The sequence below is a fragment of the Cupressus sempervirens genome, chromosome 7 (assembly GCF_028749045.1).
Source record: "Cupressus sempervirens isolate cs-2001-9-10 chromosome 7, ASM2874904v1, whole genome shotgun sequence".
Taxonomy (NCBI): domain Eukaryota; kingdom Viridiplantae; phylum Streptophyta; class Pinopsida; order Cupressales; family Cupressaceae; genus Cupressus; species Cupressus sempervirens.
This window is the reverse complement of record NC_143124.1, coordinates 44225910-44237722: the sequence shown is the minus strand read 5'-3', so window position 1 is coordinate 44237722 and position 11813 is coordinate 44225910. Positions and strand designations below refer to the sequence as shown.

At 32.9% G+C, this 11813-nt stretch overlaps 2 pseudogenes; both read right to left on the bottom strand.

Moving 5' to 3' along the window:
* Positions 1-1451: 1451 nt before the first annotated feature.
* LOC149545370 (F-box/kelch-repeat protein At1g67480-like) lies at positions 1452-5728 on the bottom strand (annotated as a pseudogene).
* Positions 5729-9440: 3712 nt separating this feature from the next.
* On the bottom strand, positions 9441-10311 carry LOC149545369 (F-box/kelch-repeat protein At1g67480 pseudogene; annotated as a pseudogene).
* Between the last annotated feature and the right edge of the window lie 1502 nt (positions 10312-11813).

Below are 11813 nucleotides of genomic sequence, written 5' to 3'. Positions count from 1 at the left end.
TACTAATGTCTACAATGTTGAATATGGGTGAAATATCTATATCCTTTGGTAATTCAATCTCAAAAGTGTTACCACTTTCAAACTTCTTTAGAATTTTACAAGGCCTAAAGTTCTTTATTTTTAGCTTGTTATAGGTTCCAACTAGAAATGTATTCTTCCCCAAGTAAACCACTACTTCATCTCCAACTTTAAAATATTTGTCTTCTTTTTGGATCCATTCTTTCATTATATATCAAATTATTGTTACTCAAGTTATCATTGACATCTTAATGTAGTTTGTTCATAAAATAAAAAAAATTCTTTAGCCTCATCACTCCTTATTTTTTCCATGCTTAAGTCTCCTAATACTATATTTCCCTTAGGATGAAATCCAAGAACTATATTAATGTTGGACTAATTTCCAACCTTCCCCTTTAGGATTTGTGACATGGCTTAACTGCCTCCTATGTTCTATAAGTCTAATGGTTGTATCAAGAATTAATAGGTCAATCTTTTGGTTAAAAAAAAACTATATCTTGTAACAAGTGGTATTAGAGCTTGTCTATAGGTTTGAATCCCCTTGGGTAATGTTGAGGAGGACATTTTTGGACTAATCGCTAGCCTTCCCCTTTAGGATTGGTGACATGGCTTAACTGCCTCCTATGTTCTAAAAAGTCTAGTGGTTGTATTAGACATTAATAAGTCAATATTTTGGTGCAAAAGAAACTCTAGCTTGTAACACTCAAATGATGTTTACTTAGTACTTCTTTCATAGAATCATTATATGAAAAATCTACTTGTGCCCCAAAAAAAACTCAATTAGAAGGCTTATTCCTAACCAAACATCTCAATAAGCTACAAAAACTTGTGTTTGAAACTTTTGTCTTTCCATCTATCTAAGGGTGAAATGTAGAACTAAACTTCAACTCTGTATTTAGCTTCTTCAAAAGTTTATTCTAAAAATGACTAGTAAACTTACTATCTCTATGTAAAACAATAGATTTAGGCAAACTATGTAGTCTTACCACTTCCATGAAGAATAAATCAGCTACAAGTAATGCATCAAATTTTTTCTTACAATGTATGGAATGATCCTTCTTTTAAAATCTATCAACCATAACAAAGATAGAATCATTAACCCTCTAAGTTCTAGCTAAACCAAGAATAAAGTCCATACTAATATCTTCCCATTGCTTATTATGTGCAAGAAAAGGTGGATACAATACCAAATTCTAACTAGTTCGTTTTGTTGTTTGACAAATTCTACAACTTCTTACCATTCTTTGCACATCCTTGTAAATCTATGGACAAAATTACATCTCTAAAATTAGTTTTACTATCTTATCAATCCCAAAATGTCAAACAAGTCCACCAATATATTTCTCCTTCATTATATTTTCTCTCATCGATCCTCTAGGTATACATAACTAAATTCCTCCAAACAACATGCCCTCTTGAATCAAATAATTAGTCTATTTATCACTTATTCTTTTTTCTTTAAAGGCTTTCCAAGATTCTACAAAGTCAATATTAGTCTCATATAAATTCTTCAAATCATCAAAACCAAGTACCTCAACTCTCATCTCAATCAAAAAAATTCTTCTTTAGATCAAGGCATCAACAACTTTATTCAATTGTACTAGGTATATTAGTCAAACCAAAGGTCATAACCAAAAATTCATACAATCCTTCTTTGATCTTAAAAATAGTTTCCCATTCATCTCCTTCTCTGATTCTAATCTAATGATAACCACTTTTTTAATGAATCTTTGCGAAATATTTTTCTCCAATCAAACTATTCACTATGTCATCCATCCTAGGCAATGAAAATCTATACTTCAGTATTATCCTATTTATAGCTTTAGAATTAGTACACATTCTCCACTCTCCATTCTTTTTAGGTGCTAAAATAGCATGTATCACACAAGGAGTCAAAATTTCTCTAGTTAGACCTCTCTCTAGCAATTCTTGCACTTGTCTATTTAGCTCAATTTTTCACCAGTTGTCAATCTATGCAGTTTTTTATTGGAAAAATTAGCTCTAGGTATCAAATACATATAAAAACTTATACTTCTCATAAGAGGCAAAACATCAAGTACACTATCATTTATGATATCATCTAATTCAATCAACAAAGGTTCAATCTCAACTGCATGTTCCAATCCATCTTTTTTCTTAGTCTTTCTAGGTATCAAAGCACATAAAACATTATGTTCTTTCATTTCCTTTACAAACTTCTTACCCTCTACCAAACATACTCTAACTATAGGATAGTGACTATTGGTGTTTTGAAACAACACAATTCCAAATTACCTCGATGAGAACAAGATACATCTAGGGGCAACTACTTCCCATCTTCAATATACCATTTTAGACACAAGGTCAACTATAAGGCTTTACCCTTCTCCCACTTCAAGTTTTGCAAAACCAAGGTAAGTAGACCTATAGATTCTTTATATGGTACCAGTTGTCAAAGCATACACTAAATATAAACAAAGAAGATAAAACCCTTAGATCTCAGACATGGAATAGAAAATAACATGGCCTAAGAAATTGATAAGCTAAGTGTGGGCATCCTTTTTGGTTCATTCAACATTAAAGGGAAAGATATTTGATTAATGATGTTGATTTTAGAAAGATCTCTAATATGCAATGCTAAGAACAGGTTGATCATATAGCTGATTAGTGCCTTATCTATTGGGCAATTCTACAAATTGAACACATGCATTTGTGATATCAATGATGTATTCCATACACCCAAATATTAGATCTATCTTATCACTTTGTGAATTAGATATTGATTTTCATAAAGACCTCATCCAAGAAAGTGTCCTCAAATAACTAGCAGCCCTTTCAAACACATCAAGCATTTACTTGACCCTTTTTCAAACAATGAAATATATCAAACATACAACCTTAAAGGGATGAAAATGGGTCTCATTTCTTTGTTCCTAGACCACATAAGATTCCAAATTATAGAGATAGGAAACATGAATTAGAATGAAACTAAGAGATTCTTGCTCATTTGTATTCATTTCCTTAAAACTATACATTCAAATGCATGAAATTAAAACATAGAAATGCCTAATTTATTAGAACTATCTATATTATCTTCACTACTACTATTCATACAAGAGAAAATATGCTGAAGAATGTGGTGTCACAGCAATGAGAACACATTAAAACTATAACCTTGGTTTCAAAAATCTGAGAAAACTCAAGTTTGAAACCAACATGGTATCACAAAAATGAGTCTTTCTTCTCCAAAATAGGAACCAACCCTTACAATGGATGCGAAAGAGAAAGATATAGAGGAGGAATGGAATCTAAGTTCTGATCTACAACCACTATGTGTCCACTTAAATCTCCATCCTTTTCTATTGTAAAATAGCTATCCTCTTTCTACCCCTAAAATTTGATTTAGTTTTCATCATTATTTTGTAGCAAACTTGAAATATCTCTTCCTTAATGATAAAAATCCTTATGTTACTCAACTATATGAAATACATCATGAAATGTTGATAAAATTTGGATTTAACTAACTTGAATATAACCAAACTTGACCCCAACTACATTTTTACTATATTTTATGTACATTTAGCTCATTACCCTACTAGAAATTTAGTTTTGAACTTCAATACATGAATATAGTTGCAAACTAGGAATATAGAAGAAAATCTTGTATAACTCGAATAGATAGCTTCTTGTACAAAAAAAACCTCCATGAACAAAAACTTCATCTACTCCTGGTTCTAGCAATAAATAATACTCCTATGTTTGCTTACTGAAAACACCTAGAAACCTATTTTAATGCTAATGGCTCTTTTTTGTATTCACTAAAGTTCAAACTTTAGCATTATATCCATTTTGAATTTAAAATCAAACATGGATTCTTTTTGAAAGACAATTTAAAAAATAATCTTTTAAATCACTTTGGTTTTTGGTCGTATCCATGCACTCTAGGTCAACTATGGTTTGATCACCTTTTGCCACATGGTAGAATGTCATTGTTCAGTGCCTACCATGTTACCATCCACTTGGGTGCCATGTGGAACCTTTTGAATGATTGATAGATCATCACCATGTGTTAGCCCCTCATTGACTCTTTGTCTCTCTAGTCAAGTACAACTTCACCATGTTGACTAGAATGCCACACCACCTCTAAATGTGGCCCTCTACCATGTGGTAACTAGGAACTTCCCCAATTTTCTTAAAATTTTCACATCTCCATAATGTGGTAATGTGGCATGCTGCCACATGCCCATTGTGACATGTGGCACCTAAGTTTCTACAAAAAGTTGGGGAGTCCTTTGCTACTTGTCACTTCAAGATTCATTCTTGGCTACCACATGTTAGTTTTGAGTTTGTCCATTAGATCTATTTGTCTCCACATTGTTGCCACTCATCATCATGTGGTTAGCCATAATTTGAAATCAACATTCAATCATTGCACACAAGTTCAAAATTATGCCTGAGATCACTGAGGTGGGTACCTCCATGCACATAGGCCTTCCTTTTAAAAGACAGTGCCTTCGAAACACCTACCAAGTGTGTATCAATGAATTTAAACAAAAAGAAAACACCCTGAGCAAGAAATATGGGATTATTTTCTCTAAACCTTTTTCAAAATGTAGAGTACCAAAATCATTCATGAATGGAGTTATCCACCCATAGACTTCTTTCATCCCTCAATGTCTTCAATTCTAATCTTTCCAATGCAATGAAGGCCATGAATTGTCAAGGAGAGTCACTTCCATTCTCTTGCACATCATTCTCCTATTTAGACTTAGCATAGAGCTTCCTATGACATTTTGCATGGTGTTACACTTCTTGTAGCTTTTGTACATGATTCAACTTTGAACTAAAGATTTCCCATTTGATCGTTTTACTTAAATACATTGTCAATATTTTTTTGGTCAAATGTAGTTGGAGGCTTGTGCACATCCAATTTTTATTTCATTCCATATATGATTTTTATGGTTATAGATATCAATACACATAGAGTATTAGATCATTAAGCTCAATCTGTCACCCACGACATATAACCTTCCTTCAAGGCTACAAGCCTTAACCACTTAGTCAATGTCCATTCATTTTCTTCTAGATCAAACACTTCAATAGTAGAGTTTCACCTCCCACTCTGTGTCCACCAAAAACATAAACCAGGCCATCAACCTCAACACAACCAAAGTTATAGCAAGAAAAATTCATACCTGGAAGCTTACTCCACATGTTTAACACCCAATCATATGTGTAAACATTTTTTGAAGGAGTTTCCATGCCATCATCATCTTCAAATAAGCCAGCCATAATAAGTTTCTCATCCATCATAACAATACCAAACCTTGTCTTGGCAAGACTAGGCATAGGTGGAAGAGGTTGCCATTTTTCCTGAATAGAATTTTAAAACTTGCCAGTAGATTCTTCTAGCTTCTTCATGCTTTGTCAGTACATAAAGCCACTCTTCTAGAGTACCTACCAATTTTATAGATGCATGAAATTTAGTGCTCTAAATGAATTTCCTCCATCTCTTAGAAATATATCCTAAGGATTGAAAGTCACTAAGTAGAACAAGTACAAGACAATTCTTAGAAACATCATCAGGAAGCCTTGTTAAAAGGGAAGGATCAACTTCAAAGACATATACAATGTTTGTTGATAAAATTTCATTCTGAATGTGGAAATTGATGGAGATCTCTAGGTCAGACATTATAGTGTGTTTCTCCAACACTTAATAGATTGTAGTCATTGGCATGTTTTTTGAAATGTCACTTCTCACAAGGAGACCATTTTTATAAAGGTGGTACATTTAATATAATTCAAGTAAAAAGGTGATGGTTTTATGTGTGTAACAAAGAATCAACTTAGTTAATTTTCTAGTACAGGTCATTGATACATCATGATATCAGACTAGGGATTTTCATTTTAATTTTTATCTAACTAAGCATTAGCTACCCCTCTTACAAGTAATACAAATATATATAAATTCTATAAACCACTATGAGCTACTTCATAGGCAATGGTGATGCAAATTGCAATTTTACAGGACCAACCTTTATATGATGCTAAAAAATAAGAAGATCCCCTTTGTATCTCTAAAGAACATTTTATCTCAAAGAGAAGTAGAGTCAATACTATTCCATAAGTAAAATTGAAGCATATCCTTTGTGAATGTAGAGTTATTTGACTTGATTTCACAATAGCATGAACGATTGGTGGGACAAAGATCTCCTTACCATTTGTAGCCAGGGAATTTTTTTCAAGCCTAGCCTCCCTTATTAGCCATATTACAAATACCATCAAAATGACTATGAATGCCTTGTAGTGAATATCCCTCTCACCAAATCCTCTCCACTATAAACAAGAAGCAAAGCTGGCGAACACCCATGACAAAAATAACCTCACCAAGAACATCTGCAACTAAAAAAGACCTTAACAACAACAACTAAGATCTAATTTTAGCATAACATATCAACAAAAAAAAAAGTCTAAGCATTAAATAGATATAGGGAAATGAAAAGAGCACTCAAGGGAATCTTGAGCACATCACCATGTTGGGTCAAAGAAACACCTAAGGAGATTAGTAGGTATGAAATGAATGGTTTTAGTGATGTATCATAAACTACAACATGACATTGTTTGAGGCTATTCTTTTCATGAACAAGGACATTCATTTCCATAAACTCTTCCCAATTGGGTTCCTATACCTGGGATTAATCATTATCTACATTATGAATCTGTGATTGGTATTTCTAACTATTGCTATTTAAGTGACTATTGGTGTTTTGAAAAAAAAAAAATCAAAATTACTCAAATGAGAACAAGATACATCTAGGGGAAGTTACTTCCCATCTTCAACATACCATTTTAGACTCTAGGCCAACTATAAGGCTTGACCCTTCTACTACTTCAGGCTCTACAAAAGAAAGGTAGGTGGACCTATAGATTCTTTTTATGGTACTAGTTTTCAAAGCACACACTAGATCTAAATAAAGAAGATAAAACACTTAATCCTCTAATACTTATGTATAGATCTCAGACATGGAATAGAAAATAACATGTCCAAATAAATTGATAAGCTAAGTAAGGGCATTCTTTTCAGTTCATTCAACATTAGAGTTAAAGATATTTGATTAATGATGTTGATTTCAACAAGAACTCAAATATGTAGCAATAAGAAGAAGTTGATCCTATAGTTGATCAGTGCCTTATCTATTGGGCAATTTCACTAATTAAACACATACATCTATGATATCAATGATGCATTCCATACACCCAAATATCATATCTATCTTATCACTATGTAAATTAGACATTGATGTTCATAAAGACCTCATCCTTATGAAGTATCCTTCTCAAATAACCAACAACCCTGTCAAACACATCAAGCATTTACTTGGCCCATTGTTCCAAAAGAAAAACATATCAGATATACAACCTTAAAGGGATGCAAATGGATCTCAATTCTTTGTCCCTAAACACATAAGATTGCAAATTATAGAGGTAGGAGATGAGAATCAATATGAAACTAAGGGACTCTTGCTCATTTCTATTCATTTCCCTTAAACTATACATTCAAATGCATTTTATTAAAACATAGAAATTCCTAACATATCAAAAATAGCTATATTCTATTCACTATTGTTGTTCATACAAGAGAAAATATGCTAAAGAATGTGGTGTCATAGTGATGAGAACACCACAAAACTAGAACCATGGTTTCACAAATTTGAGAAAACTCAAGGTTGGAACCAAGATGGTATCCTAGTAGTGTGTCTTTTTTCTCCAAAACTAGAACCAATCCTTATAATATATGAGAAAGGGAAAGATATAGAGGAGGAATGGAATCTCATATTTGATATGTAACTGCAATGTGTCCACTTCAATATCCATCCTTTTCTATTATAAAACATCTCTCATCTTTCTACCCCTAAAATCTAACTTAATTTTCATCATTATTATGTAAAAAACGTAAAATATATCTTTCTTAATGATGAAAACCCTCATGTTACTCAAATACCTAAAATGCATCATGAAATGTTGATAAAATCTTGATTTAACTAACTTTAATGTGACCAAAGTTGACCCCGACTACATTTTATTGCCTTTTATGTACATTCAACTCATTATCCTACTAGAAATCAGTTTTGAACTTCAATACCTAAATATGGCTACAAACTGGGAATTTGGGAAAAAACCTCATATAACCTAAAAAGATGGCTTCCTACACAAAAATAAAATCCATAAACCAAAAGTTTGTATTCTCTCAGTTTCAATGATATATAATACTCCTATATTTTCTTACCAAAAACACCCAAAAAGCCATTTTAAAAATCATGCCCCTATTAATGGCTCTCTATTGACTAGACTTCTATAATTCAAAAATTTAAAATACTCTAAAGTTTAAAATTTATCATTAGATCCATTTTGAATTTATAATCATGCATAAATTCTTTTTGAAAAATATTTAAAAATCAATTTTTTTAAATCACTTTGATTTTTTTCCCTACCCATGCACTTCAAGTCAACTAAGGTTTGGCCACTTTTTGCATCATGGAAACACACCATTGGTTAGCAGCTACCATGTCACCATCCACCTAGGTGCCATATGACACCTTTTGAATGGCTAACACATCATCACCATGTCTCAGCCCCTCATTGGCTCTTTGGCTACATAGTCAATTAACACCTCACCATGTTGACTAGACCACCACATCACCTTCGATCAGGGCCAACTACAACATGCCAGCTAGTTACTTCCCCATTTTATTTAAACTCCATGAATCCCTGCAATGCAAGAATGTCCATGTTACCACGTGTCCACTGTGACATGTGGCACTTTAGTTTCCATACAAAGTTGGGGAGTCCTTCATCGCTTGTCACTATAAGATTCATTCTTGGCTACCATGTGTTAGTTTTAATTTTGTCTATCAAATCTAGTTGGCTCCATGTTGCTACCACTTGTCATCATGTGGTTAGTCATAATTCCACATCAACATCCAATTATTGCACACATATTCAAAATTATTCCTGAGATCATTGAGGTTGGTCCCTCTGTCCACATAACCCTACCTTTTAAAAGGTAGTGTTTTTGAGACACCTACTAAGTGTGTATCAGTGTATTTAAACAAAAAGAAAACACCCTAAGCAAGCAATGTGGGATTATTTTCTCTAAACCCTTTTTAAAAATGTAGAAGTCTAGACTCATTCATGAATTTAGTTAACCATCCATAGGCTTCTTTCATCCCTAAACATCTTCCATTCTAATCTTTCCAATGCAATGAAGGCCATGGATTGTCAAGATGAGTCACTTTCAATCTCTTGCACATCATTCTCCTATTTTTACTCAACATAGAGGTACCTACAACATTTTGCATCGAGTTATGCTTCTCATAGTTTTTGTATGTGATTCAATTTTGAACTGAACATTTCTTGTTTGATCCTTTTTCTTAAATACATCATCAATATTTTTTGTCAAATGTAGTTGGAGGCTTGTGTGCACCCATTTTTTTTATTTTATCCCATCTATGACTTTCAAGGTTATAGATATCAATGCACCTATAGTATCATATCATTAAGCTCAATTTTCCACCCATGACATGTAACCTTCCCTCAAGGCTATAAGGAAAGAAACCCTACTTGGGAGGCCTTAAACTCTTAGTCAACATCCATTGGTTTTTTTCTAGATTAAACACTTCAATAGTAGAGAGAGTTTCATCTCCCACTTCATGTCCACCAACAACATAAACTAGGCCACCAACCTCAACACAAAGTCATAGTGAGCAACATTCATGCTTGGAAGCTTACTCTGCATGTTTAATGCACAATCATATCTATAAACATCTGCCAAAGGAGTTGCCATGCCATCATCATCTTCAAATAAGCTAGACATAATAAGAAGTTTACCATCCATCACAATAATACCAAACCCTATCTTGGTAGGAGTAGGCATAGGTGGAAGAGGCTACCATTTTTCCTTAATAGAATTAAAAAACTTGCCAATAGATTCTTCCAACTTATTCATCCTTTATCGGTACTTAAAGCCACTCTTCTAGAGTACATGCCAATTTTCTAGATGTGTGGAATTCTTTTTCCTAAATGAATATCCTCCATCTCTTACAAATATATCCCAGGGACTAAAACTCACTACATGGAACAAGTACAAGACAATGCCTGCAAACATCATTAGGAAGCCCTTGCAAAAGGGAAGGTTTGGATCCAAAGACATGCATCAATTGTTTATAAAAGTTCTTGTTGAATGTAGAAATTGGTGGAGATCTTTGGGTCAGACATTATAGTGTGTTTCTCCAACACCTTACAAATTGTATTCATTTGTACACTTTCTGAAATGTCACTTCTCACAAGGTGTCCATTTTTCTAAAGGTGATCCATTAATTATAATTCATGTAATAAGATGATGGTATCCTGTGTGCAACAAAGAATCAACTCAGTTAATTCATTAGTACAAGTCATTGATTCATCATGATACAAGGCTATGGATTTTCATTTGAATTGTCACCTAACTAAGCATTAGTTTCCCCTCTTATAAGTAATACAAATATAAATGAATGCTATAATCCCCTATAAGCTACTTCATAAGAAATGTGGATGCAAGTTGCAATTTTACGAGAGCAAGGTTTACAGGATGCTATAAAATAAGCATATCCTCTTTGTATCTCTAAATAACTTTTTATCTCAAAGAGATGTAGAGTCAATACTATTCCATAAGTAAATCTAAAGAATATCCTTGTGAATATAGAGTTATTTGACTTGATTTCATAATACCATGAAAGATTGGTGGGGGAAGACATGTCATTACCATTTGTAGCCATGGAATTTTTTTCAAGCTTAGCCTCCCTCACTAGCCATTTTATAAATACCATCAATATGAATATGAAAACTTTGCAATAAATATTGCTATCAACAAACCATCTCCATTGTAAACAAGAAGCAAATCTAGCAAGCACCCACAGCAAAAAATGACCTCGATAAGAATAGCCACAACTAAAAAAGACCTCAACAACAATACCCATGATTCAATTTTAGCATAACATATCAAAAAAAATGCAAAAGGCACGACAATACAAAGAGTTAGAGCACATCACCATGTTGGGTCAAAGCAACACTCGAGGAAATTAGTAGCAATGAAATCAATGGTTTTAGTGATGTAACATAAACTACAACATGACATTGTTTAAGGCTATTCTTTGCATCGATGAGGACATTCATTGCCTTCAACTCTTCCCAGTTAGATTCCTATACCTAGGATTAATAATTATCTAAATTATGAATTTGTGATTGATATTTCTAAGTATTGCCATTAAAGTTATTGAGATTGAAGAATTCATCTCAGATTTTGCCTTGATTTCTAATTTGTAGTAGCTCATGTTGAAATTAGTCAGGTGCCAAAGTGGGTTCACCTAAAAGGAAATTATTTTCAAACAACTAAGCTATCAAAATAATCCATTATTCACCTTACAAAAAACACATTCAAATTTGACTGCTGAACAATTCAAATTTAACTCAATTTCAACCTTTTGCAAACTATCAATTTCATGTCGAAGGGTCTTTTGATTGCCCTAAAAAATTGACTAAAAAATTTTATTGAGGTCTAAAATCAAACACATTGATTCTCTATTTAAAATTCTTCCACCCAGTTCAATCTTCTGTCATGATGAATTCTTAGTCAAAAGATATTGGCTATAAAAGTTACATTCTTAGAAATGCCTGCAAGAAAAACAAAAAAAACCATAAAATTCATTCAGATTTGGCTTTGTAAATAGAGAAAAATAACACATGGGGGCACAAAAAATAGGGCGTTAGTTCACTACCAT